This window comes from Microcaecilia unicolor, unplaced genomic scaffold (genome assembly GCF_901765095.1).
Source record: "Microcaecilia unicolor unplaced genomic scaffold, aMicUni1.1, whole genome shotgun sequence".
In the NCBI taxonomy this organism is placed as follows: Eukaryota; Metazoa; Chordata; class Amphibia; order Gymnophiona; family Siphonopidae; genus Microcaecilia; species Microcaecilia unicolor.
In genome coordinates, this window is record NW_021963522.1 from 59700 (window position 1) to 84894 (window position 25195).

Here is a 25195-nt window from a genome sequence, read left to right on the forward strand (position 1 = left end):
TACCTTTGGACCTGGCTTCCTGTGGGACCTCTTATTCCTCTAGAACCACGTGGACCCTGAAAGGTTCATTAAAAGAAAGAATGTTATACAGTAACACAAGTAAATGACCTACAAGGTCCATCCAGTCTGCCTAACAAGGTGGCCAGAGCAACCTTGATGGCAGATTATAGTCATTCATGCTTAAACACTGGTTGGCAATTTGCCATCATGCCAGCCAACTATAGGCAGTGGTAAACATGATACAGTCTGGGAACAATATATGTTCAAACCAAAAGTATTATTAACAGTATTTAACTTGCTAATTCTAGATTAAGATGTCTTCCCCTCCCCTTTGAGGGAGGAGAAGACATATGTACTGATATGTCCCCACATACTTCCCAGAAGACTAAATCTAAAATGGAAATGCTATAATTGTAGTTGCAATAAAAATGCTAATAATGTCAACAGTAATAAAAAATGGATTTGTTACACACCGTCGGTCCTCGTTGTCCCCTTGGTCCTGATTACCAGCCACACCCTGTTAAATACATTTTCAAATGCATTTTTAATACATTGGATACAACAATGAAACAATGATGTTAAATTCATACCACAACATGCAGACCCCTAAATGGGCAAAATGTTCTTTTTACATTTGATTGTTGTGTCTGTTGTGCTTATTGCACTAAAATTACAATCAAGAGGGTGCCCTTAGCAGTGAAATAGTCTCCCTGGAATTTTCAGTTAAGCACTCAGCCATGCAAGACTGATAAGTTACGTAAGTATTGCCATACTGGGAAGACCAAAGGTCCATCATGTCCCAGCATCCTGTTTCACAGTGGCCAATCCAGGTCACAAATACATGGCAAGACCCAAAAAAGTACAAAACATTTTATACTGCTTATCCCAGAAATATTGGATTTTCCCTAAGTCCATTTATAATGGTCTATGGACTTTTCCTTTACATTTAACGATTGCAACACATTCACTAATTTAACCCCCCAAACACCTAATTTATAGAGTTATTGCTTATGTGCTATTCATTGAAGTGTAAAAATAAAAATAAAAAACAATTGAATACGGCAGAGCAAAAGTTTAGAAACTGCCAAAACTCATCTTGTTACAGAAGAAATATTTACATTTGTTTTCCAAGCTTCAAAAGACATTCCTGTTCATCCATGAATGCTACAAACCCTGACAGCTTTTCAAGATATTTGTGCTTAATAGGCATGACATAATCTGCATGAAACGGGTTAAACAGGATTACAGAACAATGGAGAAAAATCAAATACTCTGACTACTCAGTCCACAACTTCCAACCATAACTGTAACTCCTGCATTATGAAGCAACTACAGAACTCCTGATTCACTGAAATTTGAAGTGATACAATTGCACATACAAACAAAATTGAGACGTTATGAATTTTAGTGATAGCAATTAATTTCTATAAATACTTTTTGTTTTTTTCAGTTGGGCAGGGATCTGTCATTTTTTTAAATTTCATAATAACAATAATATGCTTTTAGAGTCCTTGTATTATTCACTATTTTTCTGGTCTTCAAGTATGTAAACTTTAGGATAGAAAATATGATGTCAAGTTGTTTTATCACAAAAGTGCATATTTCAAGAGACACCTTACAATTTGATCAAAAGATGTTCAAAATTGTAATAGGGAAATCATTAACTCTTTAGGCCTCAATGTTGCATTTGTTAAGGACAGTTTAAGATTGCAGAGGAAACCAAAATATCTGGACATGCCTCATGCTATAATAATTTATATTTTATTAAATTATGGTAACAAGAGGCATTTTTCAAATAGGTCAGGTTTTTAATAGGAAAATATGGGAATGATGGTTTTCTGACAACGGACTATTGAAGAATAGAAAAGGCTACCATCTGAGATTAAGAAAATATCATCATATTTGGCCTTTAGGAAGGCACTGAAATTGTCCTTCCAGATTTATGTACTTTATTATTGCACTTTATTGTTCACCATGTTGAATGGCAATTAAATGTCCATTAGTGCACCCCATAGTCACAAAAGCATTGGGAAACCTTGGAGATAGTTTTCTCCACTGTACAGTGTAAGTCATGAGGATCTGATCAATTATTTCATCAAAAATCTTATATTTTGTGATCTTCTCAAAGTTCCCTAGGAGATAGAGGTCACAGCCCCTATTGATTTGTTAATGTAGGAAGGTTTTCAAAGAAAGACCTTGGACAGGTTGCTAGGCTAATTTTTACCAAATGAAACACACGTATTCTCCGGATCCTATATAGTGCGACTTGAGTTGCACGTACAAATCTGAACGTATTCTGATGTGCAACAACTCGATTGGTTTAACAAGCAATCAGCACTGATAAGCAATTATCAGCACTAATTGTCACTAATTAGAATTCATGTGCACTACTCGCTAAACGTATTCTATAAAGTAGTCTGCATAAATTCTACCGGGCAGATCTCAAAAGGGCACATGGACATGGAGAAGCATGGGTGGGTCATGGGCATTCCTAACACTTACGTGCAGTGTTATAGAATAACCCGTTCTCCCCTGGATTCTATATAGTGCGCTTAGATTTAGGCACCAAAATCAGTATGGATTCTATAACATCGTGCATAACTTAATTGGCTTAACAAACTAATGCGCGTTGATAACAGCACTTAACAAGCAATAATGAGCATTAATTAGCACTGATTAGAATTTAGGCGCACAACTCACTAATGCCTGTATTTACAAAAGCATGCTATAGGGTGTTAGCATTTAAAGTGCATTAAATGCTAACGCACCTATAGGAATGTATTACTGTATTAGTGTTTAACGTGCCTTAACTTATAGGCATTGTTAAAAACGCTAATGTGCCTTAGTAACCATACCCCTAAGTGTATTCTGTAACGATGTGGTGTCAAACTTCTAACGTGCCGAGGTAAAAAGGGCATGGATGTGGGCGGGGGAAATGGGCGTTTCCTGGGCATTCCAAAATTTAGGTGCCAAGTTATAGAACATGGGCCAGTCTGCCTAAATCTAAGCACTGAGATTTATACCAGGTTTGGTTGGTATAAATGGATGTGCGCAGATATCAGCGCTGAAATATCAACTAAGCATATTATATAATTGGCGCCTAAATCTAGGTGCTGATTATAGAACACACTTAGTCGTCACTAATTTCAGCACCAATTTTTTAGGCACCATATACAGAATCTCCTCCTCTGCGCCTAAAGTTAGGTGTGGGCATTTACACCAGGTTTCATTGGTGTAAGTGACTGTGCCTACATTTTAGTCATGTGGACGGCATTATATGTATTCTATGAACTGCACCTAAGTTAGGCATGGTTTACCGAATACGCGTAGTCGTGTTTTCCATCCAAGTTGATTTTTTTGGTGCCAAATATAGAATCTGGTCTTATAAGGGTGCTATTGAAATGTAATTTTTTGTCTAATTAACAGATTACTACTGCTTTGGAGTATGTAATTTCCTGGATTTTGTTTTGCCAGTCTATTTTTATTGTGATCTGAACAGAACTATGCAGGTATTTGCGGACTAGAAGCAATATATAACATAACCTGATGAGTGGGAGGTATCTGGGCAAAAGCCTCTCCTAACCAAGTTAACACCTACTGAATATTAATCCCATATAGTCTATATAGCTAATCTAGTGTAAATCATATAGGGCCACATTCTATATATAGCACCTAGTGTTCCGTGCCTAAATCTAAGCAAATTCTCTAACAATGCACGTTGCTTAATGGCTTAACAAGCCAATCAGCATTGTTGACAGCACTTAAAGCAATAATGAGCACTAATTGGAAAGAATTAGATTTTATGTGTATAACTTGCTAAGCGTATGCTGTAACTCATTGCGCCAAAATTCTAATGCACACCTCCAAAAGGGGCATGGTTATGGGCGGGGAAATGGGTGTTTCATGGGCATTCCCAAGTTTATGCTCATTGTTATAGAATATGGCCAGGTCTGCGTAAATCTATGCGCAGGGATTTACACCACGTTTTTGTTGGTGTAAATGGATGCGTGTAGTTTTAGACGCTGGGATATCAACTAAGCATACTCTATATACTACGCATAAATCTTATAGAATACGCTTAGGTGAAAATGATTTCCACACAGATTTTCCAGGCACCATATATAGACTCTCCCCCATAATGTCCAGGAATTTTTTTTAAATCAGATGCTTGTTGTAAATGCCTGTTATGCAATTTACACAGTATACTGAATTGACCTCTGTGAATTTAATGTTCAAAATGGTAAATATGTATTGCTGGTTTCTTACTGCCAAATAAACTTGACTGACAGGAAAATGATGCATATTTATAATTGCCATTTTAGCTATCAACATTTATGATCTCCAAACTGCTATTTCAATTCTAAATAGCAGAGTGAGCCATATCTAGATGAGCTTGAAAGGAAAATGACACCATGAAATTCTATGCAATCTACAGAGTTTATTATTACCATCTTTGGAAACAGCATATTTGTGTACTAGGGAATATTATGTTAGTCAGTCAAGATGCAATTTATTAAAAGGAACCAGCAATGTTGTTAGGTGGAAATGGTCTCTTCATAGGTTAATGAACATTTTCAAACTCAGAAAGGGACCATTTTATTGACCAAACTGAAGATTAGTATGTTTACCTAGGGGCCTTTAACCAAGCTGCGGGCAAAATGGACCTGCTTTGGTGGCAGGGACTGTTTCTTTCCGCTCGCCAGGGCCTCTTTTACCGCAGTGGGTAAAGAAGTCCACAGCACCACATGGCAATGCAGTAAGAGAACTCTTACCACATGGCTATGCAACAGGGAGCCCTTACCACCACCCACTGAAGTGGCAATAAGGGCTTCCGTGCTAACCCAGCGGTAAACTGCACAGCGTGCGGCGATGCCCGATTACTGCAGGATTACCACTGCGTAAGTCATTTCCTGGGGGTTTCTTTTTCCCCTGGAAATGATGCATGCTTGGGGTGGGACTACCACTGGCAGCCATGTTGGGCCTGCAGCAGTCCCAAAAGAGTGCGCGGTAAGCCCGTGTTGGTCCTTACTGAGTCTCCGTAAAAGGGCGGTAACTTAGCTGGTTACTTTCAAAAACAATTTGTCTGCTTATTATTATTATTAATTATTATTATTATTATTATTATTATATATCCACTACTGTAGTTAGCATCTGTACCCAACTGCTTTGCAAAGTTGCTTACCCTGTAATAGAGGTTCTCCGTAGACAGTAGAGAAGTGCCGGCATGCTTTCTAGTGATATCCTATATAGCCAGAATGCCCAAAGTCCCCCTCCAGCTTGATCTCTCTTTTTTTTCCTTCATTGAGTCTGTGTAGAGAATCCTGGGGTCCTCTAAGCAGCCTATGAAGATTTAGTTGTCCTACAGCTAACGATATGAGACTCTTTGTGTATGTATATAAAGAAAGAAAATGATAGCTAGCCACTCTGAAAGTCTTTTTTTTTTCTTTTTAAGGGAGTAAATTGGGGAGGGAAAGTGTTGCTACATTTCCCTGCTGTCTACAGAGAATCTCTGTTACAAGTAAAGCAACATTGCTTTCTCCCCAGGACAGTGGGGCAAATGCTAGTACACTTTCTAGTGAATCCAGAGCTAAGGGCCACTGTGTTGTTCTACAATATTTGTGGCTCAATAAACGATTGGAATGGTAGCAGAAAAGTAAAAATAATGTACAAATAAATGGCCTATAAGTGTCAAATGCCACTTTGGTAAGACTACCTTACCTTACATGTCCCCAGTTGCAAGAAATTAATCTATAAAACTATTCATACTACCAACTTTACTCACCAAAGTACCAATACCTGGAATTCCTTAACCAAACGACTTAGACATACAAATGATTAGATGCTGTTTTGTAAACTCTTGAAAACACATTTATTCAGTTTGACCTTCAATAAGGAAAAGAACCAATCTGTATATAAAAACTCATAATACTGAATCTTGTAGATTTTGCTACTGTAACCTAATTATCTGTTCTATATCACGGATGACAATATTTCTAAAATTGTGCAATCTTTTAACTGATGTTTGTTATGTAAGCCACATTGAACCTGAGCTTATTTTGGGAAAATAAGGGATAAATGTGTCACAACTAACTAAATAAACAAACAAATACATAGATAAATAAATCTTTCTATATAAAACGCACCTCCAATATTCTAATGAAGCCTCACTTTCCCACATTCTAAAAGTGAAGTGGCAGAGATCGCTTTTCCTCCATGAGTGTCTGCCCCGCCCACGTGTCAAACGTGATGATGTCGAGGGCAGAGCACTGACACTGAATGAATGGCATCGCCAACCTGTTGCTACATGATGAAACTTAGTAGAAGCCGAAGCGAGGTCCCAGAAAAAAGATCAGTAGATAAGTGTTGCCGTCTGACGTCAGTAGAAGCCTAACAGGGAACAAAGAGCTGCCATAGGATAGAGAGCAGGAGGAGGGAATAGCTGGCGACCAATGGGAGAGGAGCAAGAGGCAGGCAGGAGGGAAGGGAGCACCTGATATGCCAAGTGGGGAGAAAGGAGAGGAGCCGCAGGGGCATCCGTGGGGCACCCAATCCCAGCGAGAACGGGAGGCGGAGCGAGGCATCCAGGCTGAATCGGGCGCATGCTGAAGCGAAGCGAGCCAAGGCATGGGAGCACTGGAAAAACAAACTCACAGCACTGCCTATTGAAGCCGGAGCACGCGCAACACGGACTAAGGTGGCGTGGAGCTCCGCATCACTCAAGGACTCCGTTCATGCCGAGGTAGGGGACGTGACAGCATGGGAGTCTATGAAAATGTTGTGCAAAACTTTCTGTGTAACAACAAGGCACCACACTGCACTATACTCATTGACAACATGCTCAAAGCCTTTCAGATGATGAAGTGCAATATATCACTAAAGATACGTTTCTTATACTCACCCCTTGAATTTATTTCCCTCCAATCTCAGAGATTTCAGTGATGCACATGATGAGAAGTTTCTCTTTAACCAGAGAAGCTCCTGACACTGATACTTTCTATTAGATTAACCCATATTTGTTGAAGGAACTAATATTTTCTGGGGATGAGGAGGGAAACTAGAGTGGGTGGTAGCAACAGGGAGAGGAGGTTGAGCAAGTGGTGTTGGGAATAGAGTGTGGGGGATTAAAAACAGATAGTGATTGACTGGAACAGTGAAAAGGAGTTGAGAGAATGAGTCAATGGTGGGACTGAGAGGGAGGATTGAAAGGGAGTGAATGTAGAGTCAGGGAAGGGGACTAAGAGATGGTGCTGAATTCATGTTTTTCTTAAGGTTGGGGTTGAATGGCAGAGGGTAAGATGTGGCAAAGGTTCAGGCCAGAGGTGATGGTGTCAAGCAGGGCAGAGAATATTTTGTAGGGTCAAGGGAAGTGAATAGGTTTCTTCAGTGAATTTAACCAGGTGTTATCTAAACACATGCTAGTGCCTGTTTCATTTGTTTTGGAAACAGGCCTTTCTTACTAGTAAATAAATAAATAAATAATATTGGTATAAATTCTCACCAATTAGGATTTGTGCTCACATCTGGCTGCACGCTATTCTATAACCCTTGGTGCCCAAATCCCATAGCGAGCAAATCAAAAGGGGATGGGGCATGGGAAGGGGCATTGGTGTGTATAAGGCATTCTGAAAAGTTGCACATTTTGATACAGAATAATGGGTCAGCACACTTAACTTTAACTCCAGCATTTACACCAGGCTTCAGCAGGCATAAGTCTGATGCGCAAAGTTAGGTCATGGGAATTGACGCTAAGCATTATTCTGTAAAGGGTATATGCCCTTTATAAAATCTTATTTAGCGCCAATCTTTTCTGATGCCCATTTTTTAGCATGATTTATAGAATGTGGGCCTTCAGGACTGCTCTGCCCTCATTTGCTTGGAGGTAGGGAAATGGGTTATGCCCTTGAACTACAAATCCCTGCAATCCTGTAGTTCCCTGTAATAGGCTCTTTCAGAGCATATGTCCAGCTTCATGTGTATTATGGGACTCTTTCTATTGGCTTGCCTTGTTCTCTGTGCATGCTGGGCTAGTTGCTCCCCCTTCTCTCCCCATCGGGTCTGTAAGAGTTATTTTGCCACATTTCTCCACTGTGAACTGAAACTGCCTATGATGTACTGTGCTATGTGACCCCCTTTAAGCTACTGTGATGCTATCAAGATTTTACCAGTGTAAAAGTATAAACAGCACCATTACTCAGAGTGCTGTTGAATTACTTCCAGCTTCTCTCTTGCATGGAGAAGGAGCTAGTGGAAAAACAGTCTCCCAGTTTGCAAGTTAGTTTTCCTTATTTGATTACTGCATTAAAAAAGATTTGGTTCAAGAGTTCTGAGTCTTCTCATAGTGATGCTCTATACTCTGGTTTAAGCTGCTTGAAGATCATACTGGTGAGAGGGCAGAACAAGGACTAAGAAAGTTCACCTGCTGGGACAAGGTCCCAGTTATGAGAAAAAGCAAGATTAAAGGGAGGGCAAAGATTTCCTATTGATGGAGAGAAATGGAAAGGTCTGATGACCAATTGCATCAAGATGGAAAGGGGCAAATGTGGAAGTGGTGAAGGTTCAATAAATACAGAAGAAACCTGTCTTCGCAACCAACAACAATAATCAAAAACAGCGAAGATGACACAAATGGTCAAAAGGACGAAAAAAAAAAAAGGGGGATAAAAAAAGCAAAAAAATGAAGAACAACAAAAAAATATATATAAAACGGAAACGAGGAAATCAAGAAAAAGAAATGCAAAAATATGTAGAAAAGTGGAAAACAAAAAAAGGAAATAACAAAAATCAAAAATGAGAAAAAGACGACACAAGTAAGATAAAAAATGTGAATTTATTAAGGTGATATGACTCGACACAGCTGTGTTTCGGCCCAACCGGCCTGCGTCAGGAGTCTGTTACACCATATATGTATTCTCTGGCAATATGAGTTCTTGTAAGATATTCAATAAAATTCAATTCAATAACACTCTGCCTTTAAAAAGGCTGTGTGCGTGATTAAACAACAATCGTTATAGAGAATATTGGTGCGGAAAATGTATCTTCATCTCGTTGAACAAAGTATCGAAGCTACTACGTTCGCTAGTAGCTTCGATACTTTGTTCAACGAGATGAAGATACATTTCCGCACCAGTATTCTCTATAACGATTGTTGTTTAATCACGCACACAGCCTTTTTAAAGGCAGAGTGTTATTGAATTGAATTTTATTGAATATCTTACAAGAACTCATATTGCCAGAGAATACATATATGGTGTAACAGACTCCTGACGCAGGCCGGTTGGGCCGAAACACAGCTGTGTCGAGTCATATCACCTTAATAAATCACATTTTTTATCTTACTTGTGTCGTCTTTTTCTCATTTTTGATTTTTGTTATTTCCTTTTTTGTTTTCCACTTTTCTACATATTTTGCTTTTTTATCCCCCTTTTTTTTTTTTTTCATCCTTTTGACCATTTGTGTCATCTTCGCTGTTTTTGATTATTAGTGGTGAAGGTTCAACCATGGCTGACTGAGCCTCAGTAACCTGAAGCTGAGGTATAGAGGTAGAAGTTGTTTATATTAGCAGGATTTCTCTGGAGAATGGCACTCATGTCTTGGGTAAACCATGTCAGGAGCTGAATAAATGCTGACTGGTCAGGCTGCCTGTGAGTGGTATGGCCCTGAGGGTTGGGATGAAAGAATAGGCATTGCAGAACCTGCATCATCCATATGGAGTTATCTAATGATTACAGCAGGGGACAGCAAACTAGAGGGCCTGGGTTCAACTCTCATTTCAACTCTTTAATGTAGCTACGATTTGAGTTTCTTCCAGGAACTTGTGACCTGGAGTGGCTACTATTGGAAGCAGGATACTGGGCTAGATGAACCACTCGTCTGACTCAAGTATGGTCCTTATCTGCGTTGTAGATGTACCTGTATAAAAAGCTATCTGAGGAAGACTGTGGCTTTTTGAAGAACTGGTGATGGATTTCTTCTCCTCCTGCTGTATACAGGGTATCTTTCTGAGAAGTATGCCTCAGCTTCTCCTTTTTTTTTCTGAAGAAAAGGAAGCTGATTTGAAAGCCACCTTGTGAGTTGTAGGTAGACCTAGTACCAAATGAGGCAAAGTGGGGTGGAGCTACCATCCCCAGGTTTGAGAATCTAGTATTTTGAAATCAACTGTTGGTCCCAAGAGAAGAACTGCTCACCAGACTCAGCTGAAACCACTAAAACTGGTGCTATCCAGAGAGAGCCAAAGCCAAACCTGGTGGGGTAGATGCAGCAAATAGAGTAATTATCACTGGCAATGATGACATCATAAGGGGCCACTGAGAACCACTAAGTGAAAGTAAAAATGATAGCACTTTAAACTGGTGGAGCACTATTGTCCAATAAAGCAATTCTCTGGTAAGTCTGCTCTGTGAGGGAAGGGAGGAGGGCCAGCCAGTGGATTGAGAAAATTGGATCTTCATGGGCTGCTGAGGGGAATATGGGAATCTCTGCAAAGACTCACTGAAGAAAAATATAAAAGATCATTCAAGCTGGAGGACGGCTCTAGGCACCCTGGCTATGTTGGATAACATCGCCAGAAACTGTGCTTGCATTTGTCCTGCTTGTCTACAGAGCAAGTTAGTTACTTTTTTTTTTCTTTGTGTGTTCCACCTCTCTCTGAGGAGCAAAGAACAATTTCACATCTTTCCTTGATGTGATAATAAAATAGAGTTGTTCAAAACAGAACAAAAGTAGAATTCCATTGTGATTTAACCACATTTCTAATGTTTTAGCAAAAGATATCGTACCCGTGCTCCTTTCTCTCCATTAGAGCCTGCAAATCCAGGGAAACCGATGGAACCCTAACAAGAAAATAAACAAAATATACAATTATATAGACATTAATGACAACACTGAATCTAGGTCTAAATAACCAAAATGTATATTTATTTTTGTAAATATTTATAACTCATATTATCCAGGCAGGTAACAATAAGACATACATAATGAGCCAAATAAGATAATACTAGACAATGATAATCAAGCTTTGATATAATGGTGTCTGCACTGTTCCATACTAATAGATTACTGCTTTACAGTGGCGTACCAAGGGGGGGCGGTGGGGGCGGTCCGCCCCGGGTGCACGCCGGTGGGGGGGTGCCGCACGCCTGCCGGCTCTTTGTTTTCATGCTCCCTCTGCCCCGGAACAGGTTACTTCCTGTTCCGGGGCAAAGGGAGCATGAAAACGAAGAGCCGGCAGACGTGCTGCACCCCCCCCCCCCCCAGCGGCGTGCACTCGGGGGGGGGGGTTCTTTCGCCGGGGGATCGCGCTGCACACGGGGGGTTCTTTTGCCGGGGGGGGGGCGCGGCGCATCGGCGATCCGCCCCGGGTGTCAGCCCCCCCAGGAACGCCACTGCTGCTTTAACTTATCATGCAGGTCTTATTAGTGTCAGAAATATAGCTTACCATAGACTTCAGATCCTGAATGCAATAAAGACATCAACACATTTATATACACTTGAGATTAATATTTCAATTATCATTATGAAACTCAATACTAAAATAATTTATTGGCAAACCCCCATTTCCTATATTTGTTTGCTATGCTAGAAATCGCTATCAACTTAATCAATTATGTTATCATGCGAGCTCATAGCAATGTATTTCTAATCCCAACATGTGTCCATTTAGCAGCCTTAATTGACAAGGTAGTAAATGGGCTTCTTTGGGATAGAAATTGATCAGTTTCATGAATGCATTGTTATTAGTGGTACAGATTTAATTACTTTCAAGGGATCCTTCTGGGTCACTAGCTGCTGGCAGTGTTCCAAGAAGACTATAACCTTCACATCTTGATAATAGTGATATACTTAAAAGTAGACCATCCCCATCCCCACTCTACACATAATATCAACAGTAGTCCAAAGATCAGTTGCTTTTTCAGTAAGAAATATAGCTATCTTCTTTTCCATTAAATTAAAACAGTACTATCTCATAGGCAAGAGGAAAATTTCACAGAGCGATAGTGTTCTATGATAATCAACTGTTTACCAGAAGTAAATGTTTGTCCTTGCAAAAGGTGAACTCCACATCATGCAGATATGTGAATGAACATTAGAAGGAATGGATGTTAGCCTCATATGAAAAGACAAATAGTTCATGCTATAGATGAATTTTTCTCACTTTATTCAGTGATTCCAGATCTTTTCTTTGTATAAAGTTTCTCTAGTGGCATGAGAGAAAATGTCGATAAAAGGAGAGATTGGCAAAGCAATGTGAAAAATCTGAGCCTCTTCAAACTAAAACAGCTATGAGTTTTGAGAATGACGGTCAAATTTACAGAGTCTGAAACCAGTTCCAAAACTACCATGAAAATAGTACTCAAGCATTATGATTTCAACCACAGACTTATGAGAAACTCTAGTAACAATAATACTGACACTAGTAATATAGCCATAGCCTACATAATGCTCACACAAGCAGGATTATCAAGATAAAAAACAAGGATGATATACTAAAATGAGCTGTCACTGCAAAAGTACTCTTCATGTGAGAACAGTACAAAATACCTACAAATGTGCACAGATGATAACATTGCAGTATGTTGTGCTATTTTTTTCTACAAAGCCCATTTTTGTGAAGTAAGTTTGAAACAGCCTTCTTCAGAGTGGTAAACTTTCAAATGTATTCTGCTACATGTGAAAGCCAATTTAAATTCTGCATTTATGAGCTGCTGTAATAAAGAATCATGTAAAACAGCTCATGAATGAAGACATTTACAAAAACAGGCCAATGAAAAATGGTTTACAGACCTGTTTTCAGAAAAAAAAAGGAAGAAAGAATAACTACATTTCAATTAGATATAGGTATAATTTTTGGTGCCTGTTCTGCAGCCCCTTTGTACAGCAGGAACATGTGTTTACAGGAGCCACTGCCCCCTGTCAGATCACCCAGAGGGTTCAAAACTCTGGTGGGATGATGGCCCAGTATGATCCTCCTCCCCAGTCTGAGCCTGAGATAATGAAAACAAATTGGTGTCCCCCTTCCCCCACTAAGTCCCATTAACCTCAAGGCATTCTCTACACCTTCCTAAAAACAAGATCCATCCCAAGCCCAGGAGTTCCCCTGCCTCCTCTCCCCCTCAATCCTTCAGACCCACCCCCAGAGTATCAAATCCTGTAGGAGGCAGAAATAATCCAAGCTTCAAGGTTTCAACTTTATGCAGAAATTTTCTATCCTATCCATCAGAGCTCTATCTGAGTGGCTTACAATCTGATATAGAGTAAGAAAATAGAAGAGAGGGTAAAAAGCAAGCAGAGAAAAGAAATTCAGGGAAAGAGGGGTGGAACTACAATGTTCATTAGAAAGCAGGGGAGGGAAAACACATAAGTACATAAGCATCGCCATGCTGGGACAGACCAAGGGTCCATCGAGCCCAGCACCCTGTCACCGACAGCACCCGAAAGAACAAGCAATTTGTCCCACCCATCCCAGAAATATTGTATTATTCCCTTGTCCATTCAATAACATTTTATGGCTTTTTCCTCCAGGAAGCCGTCCAACTCTTTTTTCAAATCCGCTAAGTAAACCGCCTTAACCATCTTCTCTGTCAGCGAGTTCCAGAGTTTAACCACGCGTTGAGTGAAGAAACATTTCCTCCGATTCGTTTTAAATTGACCACACTGCAGCTTCATCGCATGCCCCTTGTCCTAGTATTTTTGGAAAGCATAAACAGACGCTCCACATCGACCCATTGCATTGCACTCATTATCTTATAGGCCTCTATCATATCTCCCCTCAGCCGCCTTTTCTCCAAGCTGAAGAGCCCCAGCCTCTTCAGCCTATCCTGATAGGTTAGTTGTCCCATCCCCAGTATCATCTTTGGTCCCCCTTCTCTGCACCTTTTCCAATTCCACTTTGTCTTTTTTGAGGTGCGGCGATCCGAATTGAACACAATACTCGAGTTGCGGTCACACTATGGAGCGATACAATGGCAGAATAATATCCTTATTTTGTTTCAATCCCTTTCCTAATGATACCCAACATTCTATTTGCTTTCCTAGCCGCCGCAGCACATTGAGCAGAAGTTTTCAACGTATCATCAATGATGACACCTAGATCCCTTTCTCGGTCCGTGACTCCCAACGCTGAACCCTGCATGATGTAGTTATAGTTCAGGTTCCTCTTTCCCACATGCATCACTTTGCAGTTGTCCACATTAAATGTCATCTGCCATTTAGACGCTCAGTCTCGTAAGGACCTCTTGTAGTTTTTCACAATCTTTCCGCGATTTGACTACTTTGAATAACTTTCTCCATTGTGAATATTGACCTTTTAATCCTACTCTCTGTTTCCTTTCAACCAGTTTTTAATCCATAGTAAGACACTACCTCCGATCCCATGTCCCTCTAATTTCCTCTGTAGTCTTTCATGAGGGACCTTATCAAACGCCTTCTGAAAATCTAGATACACAATATCAACTGGCTCACCTTTGTCCACATATTTGTTTACCCCTTCAAAGAAATGCAGCAGATTGGTGAGGCAAGACTTCCCTTCACTAAATCCATGTTGACTTTGTCCCATTAGTCCATGCTTTTGAATGTGCTCTGTAATTTTGTTCTTGATTATAGTCACTACCATTTTGCCCGGCACCGACGCCAGACTCATTGGTCTATAATTTCCCGGGTCTCCTCTGGAACCTTTTTTAAACATTGGCGTTACATTGGCCACCCTCCAATCTTCCGGTACCACGCTCGATTTTAAGGATAAATTACAAATCAATAACAGTAGCTCTGCCAGCTCATTTTTAGTTCTATCAGTACCCTAGGGTGAATACCATTCGGTCAGGAGATTTGCTACACTTCAGTTTGCAGAATTGCTCCATTACGTCTTCCAGATCTACAGATATTTCAATAAGTTTTTCTGACTCTTCTGCTTCGAATACCCTGTCCAGCATCGGTATCCACCCAAATCTTCCTCGGTGAAGACCAAAGCAGAGAACTCATTTAGTTTTTCTGCTATTTCTTTGTCTTCCTTGATCGTCCCCTTTACACCCCGGTCATCCAGCGGGCCAAAAGATTCTTTTGCCGTTTCCTGCTTTTAATGTATCTAAAAAAAGTTTTACTATCAGTTTTTGCCTCTATCGCTATCTTTCTTTCAAAATACCTCTTTGCCTTTCTTATCAGCGCTTTGCATCTGACCTGACAACAGCGCTTTGCATCTGACATTCCTTATGCCGCTTCTTATTTTCCTCATTCGGTTCCTTCTTCCAATTTCTGAAGGATTCCTTTTTAGCTCCAATAGCCTCCTTTACCTCACTTTTTAACCACGCCAGCTGTCGTTTGGTTTCCGTCCTCCTTTTCTGATACGTGGAATATGTTTGGCCTGGGCCTCCAGGGTGGTGTTTTTGAACAGCATCCACACATGTTGTAGGTTTCTTACCCTCTCATTCACTCCTCTAAGTTTTTTTGTTACCGTTCTTCTCATTTTATCATAGCTTCCTTTTTTAAAGTTAAACACTAACATATTTGACTTCCTATGCTTACCTTTTTGAAAGTAAATTTCAAAGGGGGCATTTTATATTGCTGTAAGGATGATGTAGATCTAAGGTGTTGTGGGAGTTTATTCCACAACTTGAGACCTCAACAGAGAAAATTCCACAGTGGGTGGTGTCATAGTAATTTTGTGGAACAAGGAGACAATGAGATAATTTATTGTGAGGACCATAGTGATCTGGTTGGGCAATAGGAGGTCAGGAGTCCTGAAAAAAATAGTGGTTCACCAGAGTTATGGATCTTGTGCACAAGTAGTAAGATCTTGTATGTGATGCAGTGGACTGCTTTAAGAAGAGTTGTTACATAATCATATTTCTTATGTCCTCAAATAAGTTTGATGGCACTGTTCTGTATTAGTTAAAGATGCTTGAGATCTTTAACCTTGGTTCCCTGATAAAGAGCTTTGCAATAATCAAGTTGACTAATGACTAGTGAATGAATTAAGTGCTTACACGGCTTAGTAAAAGGGACCCTCTCACTGCACTATGAGCAATTGTCCTGCTTTCTGCTATCCCACAATTCACAGCAATCAATGACAGTCTATAAGTGTGCTGAAGGAGGAAAAGACAAGAGACGAGAGAAGGGATATGATTGGAGGAAGAAAGAAAGAGGACCAGTGGGATAGGTATTAGATTATATAGAAGAGAGAAGGGATGAAAGATAGAAAGAAGAAGTGAAAAGAAGGATAGAGGAGAATGAGACAAAATAGACTGAGAGAAGAGAGGAAATAGTGGAGCAAAGTGAAGGAGAAACTGGTTAAGGAGGAAGAAGATAGATGAAGGAAAATAAGAAGGTGAGGTTAATTTGGGAGGAAGAAAAATAAGTAATTAATGAGAGGGGAGCAAGCAAAAAGCAGATCAAAGATATAGGAGTGCTGGGCAAATTTATTAGTTCAAAACTCGATGTGACCATGTTTCTCACTATGGATGCATCAGGGGTTAGAAACTAATAAGAAACAGATAAAATATTCTATTAATCAAAATGATAAAATCAGCAAACAATATTAATAAAAATATATGCAAATTAAAATAAATAAAATACATCAAATTGATCACAATAAAATATCAATAAATAACATTGAATGAAAGACCTAATTAGAAATATATCCAAATTATAGGAACCAAAAACAATAAATGTATATGATCAATAATAATTTAAACATGTTATTATTGACCATATTTATTTAATTGTTTTTTGTTCCTATTGTGTCTCCATTTATAATTGTTTTAATTTGTACATATTCTAATTAGGTTTTTCATTCAATGTTATTTATTGATGTTTTTATTATGATCAATTAGATATATTTTATTTATTTTAATTAGCATATATTTTTATTAATATTGTTTGTTAATATTTTCATTTTGACTAATATTTTATCTGTTTCTTATTAGTTTCTAACCCATGATGCAGCCATAGGGTGAAATGTGGCCACGTCGGGTATTTGCACTAATAAATTTGCCCAGCACTCCTATATCATTGGTCTGCTTTTTGCTTGCTACCACACTGGTGTGCATATCATTGCATCTCTTAATAGTTGCTATTAATGAAAGGGGAGACAGGAAAGAAAACAGGGATGAACAGAAAATAGAAAGGATGAAAAGCGAAAGAAAGAAGAAGGGAAGAATAGGCACACATGAGAAGGGTTAAAACTGTTTGTTAAAGCTTTCTTTTTTAGAAATCTTCCAAAAGAATAGTAAGAAAGACAAAATATATGCAAATGTGCTCCCGAATCATTAAAAAAAATCTATACTACAGAATTTACCACTCTGCTGCCACAGAAAACCAGGGACTGTGATTATTATGTGTTCAGCAAATTCTGGCTGTTCATTATCAATCCAAACAAATTCTATTTATGCACAAGTCACCTTTTCATGGTACAATCATTTTGAAGCAAGAAAAGAAATGTCAATGGCATTTTTCAGAGCATCATGATATTTGCAAACACTCTAAGAAACATCCCAGCCAGAAATGCCATCAGTCCTGAGGAAGAAGAGAGATTCATGTGCTATTGGAGTGTGAATTCTACTGTTTTTACAATTCCAAGAAAAAAATAGTGGGAAAAATAAAATACTAAAGATTAGATCAACCTTCGAGCTTATACCTGTCATCAAGTGCTACAGTGACACTACAGGAGGGACATAGTGTACATAGTTAATTTATTATTTATGACATTTATATCCTACATTTTCCCAAACAATTTTGAGTTCAACGTGGCTAACAAGCTACAAGGAGTCATTACAAAAATATTAAATAAAATCTACAATCCTTCATAATCTATATCTATATATTATATATAATATATATAATATTATATAGATTCTATATATATATATATATAAAACTATAATAAAGCATATAGGAGAGAATGAAGCTGGGGGGGGGGGGGGCTAGCATCAGTATCAATTAATAGAAATTGTTTAAAAAGGAAAGATTTCAAAAACTTTCATAAACTAAGTAAGCATGTTGGGATTTTATGTATTTCAGAAAGAAATTCCAGAACCTAGTACCTTGGTAAAAAAAAATAGCAGAATACATTGACTTACAGACTACTTTCTTATAGGTAGGAAAATGAAGACACAGGTAGTCTCTCACACCACAGGTGGCATTGCGAGAAGGCAAAGTAATAAGGGGTAACATATAAACAGAGGCAATACCATATAAAATCTGAAATATGAGAGGACAGAGTTTGAAAAGAACCCTGGCCTTAATAGAAAGCCAATGCACAGGGCTGGATCAAGGGATAGTAGTGCCCTGAGCCAAGTTGCTTTGGTGGCACTCCCCCCGTCCCAATCACACCACATTGCATCGCTTTTAGCACTCCCTCCCTCTGTGCTAAAAGGGGGCCTTGGCGCACATGTAAAACCTGTGCCAACACCAGCGCTGGCCTCCTTTTGCCGCATCTTGGTAAAATGGGTCCTTAGTAACTACAGGGGGCACTTGAGATTCAAAGGATAAGTGCCGATCAACAACAAAACCTTATATTTTAACAGTGGTTTCCTAGGGATAAGTAATGTAGTCATTGCTAAAATTGCTGCAGGGATCATGGCCAAACGGACTTGATATTACCAAACATTTTGTCTTTTTCTGATTTAATTTTAGCCTAAATTCTGAAGCCCAGGATTCTATTAAACCCCAATTTAATTATTTGGAGAACTCCATGGATACCACCCTAAAAGGGGATTGTAAATAGTGACATCAACATAAATAAAAGGATGGATTTCCCCTAGGAGCAAGATGAAAAATGGAGGCTACAGTTACTCTGCTTATGTCTGTGGGTTCAAGTTTAAACATACTGGGGGTAATTTTATAAAGTCATATGTGGCACATGTGTGTGCAAATGACCTCTTATAAAATACCTACCGGTATAAGGTGTGTATGCTTTGGCTTGACAGCATATACTTTGCAAGTAAGTGTCCACAGGATGGTGTCATTCAGTGCTATGGACAGTGACTTAAATTGCTTCCTTGTAGAATTTGAGTGTCTCTTTCTCTTCTGAAGAGCATAGGCGTCATTACAGGGTGGCAAGGGGTGGCAAGTGTCATCCCCAAAAAAGGGTTGCTACCCCTTTGCCACCCCAGTTCTTGAACTTGCAGGAAATGCCTCAACACTCAATCGGCTACCATCAGCCCTAGCACTCGGCTCCAGTCTTCTCTCATGTCCTTAAGTCACCTTTCCTTATCCCTTTCTAGTTGACTCTCAAAGATGTCACTGACTCTGTTGATCCATTCAGATTCCAGTAATTCAACTGGACCATTCCACTTCCCCATGCACCTGTTGACTGTTAACTCACTACACTATGAGCAATAGTCCTGCTTACTGCTACCCCACAATTCACAGCAATCAGTGACAGTCTATAAGTGGACTGAAGGAGGAAAAGACATGAGAAGGGATATGATGGCAGGAAGACAGAAAGAAGACCAGTGGGATGGATATTAGATTATATAGAGGAGAGAAGAAAACATGAAAAGGAGGATAGAGGAGAAGAGAGGAAACAGTTGAGCAAAGTGGAGCAAAGGGACAATAAGAAGGTGAGGTTTATTTGAGAGGAAGAACCAGTCTCTCCTTCCTCTGCCAAAAATATATATTTTTTTAAATTGGTAACATGGAAATAGGCATAATACCACACAACGTTTAATATATTTCTGAAGTAGCCTGTTGGTGTGTCTTGTCACACATAAAGGGCCCTGTTTACTAAGCCACACTATAGGTGCGAAAGTGTTTTAGCGCGTGCTAAAAATTAGCACACACTAATGCTAGAGACACCCAAAGGAATATATGAGTGTCTCTAGCGTTAGCGTGCTAAAAATGACCTATATACAGTATGTATTAGATAAACATGAGAGGTCCTGTTCACCAAGCCATGCTGTAGGCGCACTAAATGTTTAGCGCACGCTAACAATAGAGACAACCATTATTTTCCTATGAGTGTCTCTAGTATTAGTGCGTGCTAAAAAGTATGCATGCCTACAGCGCGGCTTAGTAAACAGGACCCTAGCAGATGATAAATGACATGTTCACAGTGTATGGTTTCTCAATCTAGAATAAATGTACCTTTTGTCCTTGTCTTCCTGGATATCCTGGGAGGCCTGGGACACCGAGTTTACCCTACAATCCAAGTAAACATAAACACAATATTTAGTAAAGGAAATTGTTTCAAACTATTCCTATAATACCATTTGTGCATATAACAGATATATTAAGGATGTGCACCATTTTTTCCTCTAAGGAGTGGCCTGGTGTGTGCAGATTTTTTCAAGCGAGCAACAAGTTTTAAAAAACAACAATTTTTGAGCACCAGTATTAGCAAAGTATTTCTGTATTTAACACACACACACACAAAAACATTTCTGTGAGCAACGGCTGAGGGGAGACATGATAGAGGTATATAAAATAATGAGTGGAGTGGAACAGGTGGATGTGAAGCGTCTGTTCACGCTTTCCAAAAATACTAGGACTAGGGGGCATGCAATGAAACTACAGTGTAGTAAATTTAAAACAAATCGGAGAAAATATTTCTTCACCCAAAGCGTAATTAAACTCTGGAGTTCGTTGCCGGAGAACGTGGTGAAGGTGGTTAGCTTGGCAGAGTTTAAAAAGGGGTTAGACGGTTTCCTAAAGGACAAGTCCATAAACCGCTACTAAATGGACTTGGGAAAAATCCACAAATCCGGGAATAACATGTATATAATGTTTGTACGTTTGGGAAGCTTGCCAGGTGCCCTTGGCCTGGATTGGCCGCTGTCGTGGACAGGATGCTGGGCTCGATGGACCCTTGGTCTTTTTCCAGTGTGGCATTACTTATGTACTTATGTAAATCCGTGAGCAACATTCAGGGGTATGTTTACTAAGGCGCGTTAGCATTTTTAACGTGCCTATAAAGTTAAGGCATATTAAACACTAATACTCCAATATATTCCTATAAGCGCATTAGCGTTTAACACACATTAAAAACGCTGAGTCTATAACGCGCCTTTGTAAACACAGGTGTCAGTTTGATCAAGCACCTTAAATATTCTAGTGAGTGCAACATTGAATTTAATGTGTAATTTACCTATGAGTTATTGTGATGCAATCAATTTCCACGTTACAAAGTTCAAATGCATGTATTTAAAGAGTTATTAACATGTGAAGTACACAGGAAAAAAGCACCCAAAAATCAGAAAAAGAAAGTCAAATGAACCGTTTGAGCTGTCTGCATCCCTATTTGGCTATATTCTATACACCAAACCTAAATAAAATTGGCACTGAAACAAAATATGCCTAGGCATATTCTATAAAGTATACCTAAATTTAGGCGTACTTTTTAGAATATGTCTAAATTTCCACATGGTTTATAGAATATGCCAAGTGCCTGTCCGCGTGACTAAATTTAGTCATGGACAGTCATGCCAAGTAAAATTTTGTTTAAATGCCGACACCTAAATTAGGCGCAGACCAGGTGTATTCTATAACAATGCGCATAGATTTTAGAAACAGCCATGGCCCACCTATTCCACGTCCATGACCACACCCCCTTTCAGCTAAGCAGCTTAGAATTTGTGCATATCACATTACAGAATACACTTAGACAGTTGTGCATGTAAATTCTAATTAATGCTAATGTCAATAATTGCTTGTTAATTTGCAATTATCGGCACTGATTTGTTTGTTAGCTTATTAAGTTGCACTTGCAAATCCAGAATACTACCAGATTTACACATGCAACTTAAGGTGTGCTATATAGAATCTGGGGGATTATGTCTTAAAGTGATAAATCTTTTACAAAAGTGGACTTCATGTGGTAAATAGATGCAAATTGCCCCAGAAGTGGAAAAATACCAAAACCTTTTTGTTTTGCATTATTTTCTCATGTGAATCCCGCTTTTATAAAGTTATTTCGAAAAAGTGTACGTCACAGTGGCAAACTCTAGCAGAGTATACATGAAAGTTTACTTATATTCCGCATTCATGAGCTAAAATAAGCAAAGCAGCTCATGCATGTGTGATTTCGGAAAACAGGCATGTAAAATGTTTTGTGGGTTCATTTTCACAAAAATATAACTACTTCTTGATGAAGTATGGTCATTTTTAACTGTCCTGGAAGATTCTGCAGCAGGGAGAGAACTCCCGATCCATGTCTCTAGAATACCAGGGATCCCCCTAGTGGGGTCCTTGTTGGGGGTTGAAGTAATAGGTTGGGATAGGACATTATGGGAGTCCTGCTGAGGAAGGGGAATGGAAAGTTGGCTGTGGAGGGATTTTCTACACTTGAGATTTATTGATGAGAGGGAGCTCCTGATGTGGTCATGGGAGGGTTATAATGTGAGGCGCTGCTTGATATTGGAAGTCATAATGCAAGGAATGGTACTTGATGCAGGAGGGAGCTGTTACCTTGCATCTCCTGTTGGTGGTGGAGGGACTTGATTTTGGGTTAGCCTACATCAGGGTGAACAGATTTGGGGGGTTCTGGTCAGGATGGTGGTGCCCATGCAGTACGTGTTTGCTTTGTGCACTAAATGCAGGGCATAAACTTGGGCACATTCCCTGCACTTACTTCACTTTAACACTGACAGTTAAAGTGCAAAAACATAATGCACTTTAGTAAAAGGGCCCCTAAATTTCACTAAAATGACTTATTTATTTATTTATTTGTATCCCACATTTCCCCACCTATTTTCAGGCTCAGTGTGGCTTACATAGTACCGTAACAGCGTTCGCCAGTTCCGTTATGAACAAATACAATGTGGTAGAATAGGGATCATATATGGTAGATACACTGGGGGAACTTAGAGGGGAAGAGGGAAAGTTGGGGTGTGTCCATTACGATCTTTGGTTTTGTTGTGTTGTAGGTGCTCTGGTTTTTATGTTGGGTCGGTGTGATATGCCTTTCTGAACAAGTCTGTTTTTAGTTCTTTCCAGAAATTTAGCTGGTCATATGTTGTTTTTACTATTTTTGACAATGTGTTCCATAGTTGTGTGCTTAAATAGGAAAAGCTGGATGCATATGTTGATTTTATATTTGAGTCCTTTGCTGCTTGGGTAGTGGAGATTTAGGTATGTTCATGCTAATCTTGTTGTGCTTCTGGTTATATGTATCAAGTGGGCATGGCAAAAATATACACATAAGTTCCCCATTTCAAAAGGGGAATGCATAACTATTTTCTGTATTGAAAGTTGAGATTTAGAGCTGCTTCAGGGATTGTCCAGTAGAAGGCAACACTTTTTTTTTAGTTTCAGCTAAATCCAAATTTGTGGTCAAAATTTGCTGCTCGTGTTCAGCTAAAACTGGGTGCTAGAGCCCAGTAAAACACCTCAAACAACAACAGCCCCCACTCCCTCCCCCCCCCCCCCAAGCAGAAAGAGCCCCTTTTATCACAGGAGGGCAATATTCAGCTTTTGAGAGTCGGCAATTTTATAAACTGCTGACAACTGCATGCTGAACTGAGCCTGCATTTTCAATGCTAGGCCAAGTTCAGGTTCTGACACTTAATATCCAGTTACAATGGCCATCCGGAAGTAAACTGCATACTGATCAATATTCAGAGCAGCGTGAAGTTAGCTTGTTGGATAAAACTAGGTCAGCCTTTTTGCTGTCTTAACTTTATCCACTTAACAGAAGGCTGAATATTGCTGCTAGCCAGTTAAATACCAGCTCTGTCCAGGCTCTGCCCATTGACCACCCCTGAGCTAATCAGACAGCATATAGGCAGGCACAAGCGATTTAAGGTGGGAGGTTCTCCCACCTGGTTAAATCACTTTGAATACTGACCCCATATTTTCCTAGGGTAATTTTTAAACTGAAATCTTATATGTTTTAAAAATCTTGCAGAGTCTACACAGAGAAAATTATGCACATACATTTTTACTCCTCTACTTTAATATAAGATACATAAAATCCAAAATTCTCTGACAAAAGCTTTTTTGGTTCATTTCTTTATGTAGTCATCACACTTCATTCCTACTCTATTTGAAACTATGTATAAGCTTAACACTCATGACCTTAGTGATGATGGGAAACATACAGAACTGAAAGACTACAATAAAATCTTACCTCTAGAATAATTGTTCACTAATGGGAATACTGTGCAGTGGCTGATCTCTTACTTTTAGATTTTATTATGAAAATACAAGTGAAGAGAAACTGAAGAATGAGATTTGTTTCAATATTTTAGTTATACTTCAAATTTTTGTTACAATTTGATCTATCTGACTAAAACCAGTGGATTTTTTTTGTAGGCAAAAAGGTACTGGTACACACCCTTGCAAACATAGCTCGACCACCCTACTCCCCTGTGACCACAAGTTCCCCACTCCCTGGGCCTAATTTTTAAGCCCTGGTGGTCTATCAGCCTCTTAGGGGCAGGAGCGACCCCCGCTTGCTCCTGTCCATGCTGGTTTTGTAATTAAAATGGCTGCTGCGACTTCCTGCGGCAGCTCACAAGACTGCCATGGGAGGCTGCGGCAGCCATTTTGAGATTGGAACCGGCATAGGCAGGAGCGGCTCCTACCTATGCTGATTCCAATTTCAAAATATGCAGAACAAAGACAATAAAACTTGCTAAGCTGCTTTGCCTAGTTTAAAGAAATATAACTTGTGACATGGTGCCTTATTGTGAAAACACAGGCGAAAGAGGAACTGGTGTCAGACAGTCTAGATAAAACCTAACACCTGCCTTCTTTTTCTCTTTGGGTTCAGTGTCTGAAGAATAAGCTATCCAAGTATATATTTTCTGAAACTACTCAAAATGTAGATTTCAGATAGAAGATACAGGTTCCTCTTGAACTTAAGGAATGATGATTAGTGCAGTGGGCTTTGATTCTGGTGACCGGGCTTTGATTCCCACTGCAGTTCCTTGTGACCTTGGGCAAGTCGCTCAACCTTCCATTGCCCTAGATACAAAAACTTAAATTGTGAGCCCTCTAGGGACTGAGAAAGTACGTGCATATAATGTGTACAGCATTGCATACGTCTATTAGCACTGTAGAAATGATTAGTAGTAGTAGTAGATTTTCCCCAAAAGGGGATTGTAGTGCTTGCTAGGTTTTCAGAAATGATAGCGGCAGATAACACCTTCTAGACTAAATAATTCATTGAGGCATAAGCTTTCAAGGAGCAGAATCCACTTTGTCAGATGCAGACTCATGCTTCAATAAACTGGTTAATCTACTGGATGAGGTGTCACCTGCTTCTGTC

At 39.4% G+C, this 25195-nt stretch overlaps 1 long non-coding RNA gene across 1 annotated transcript; it reads right to left on the bottom strand.

The window, feature by feature from the left end:
* Window positions 1–506: 506 nt before the first annotated feature.
* On the bottom strand, window positions 507–20129 carry LOC115459395. The gene is made up of 3 exons (XR_003940263.1): window positions 20074–20129; window positions 10776–10829; window positions 507–517 (listed from the first exon to the last, which is right to left on the bottom strand). It is a non-coding gene; the product is annotated as an uncharacterized LOC115459395 (long non-coding RNA).
* Between the last annotated feature and the right edge of the window lie 5066 nt (window positions 20130–25195).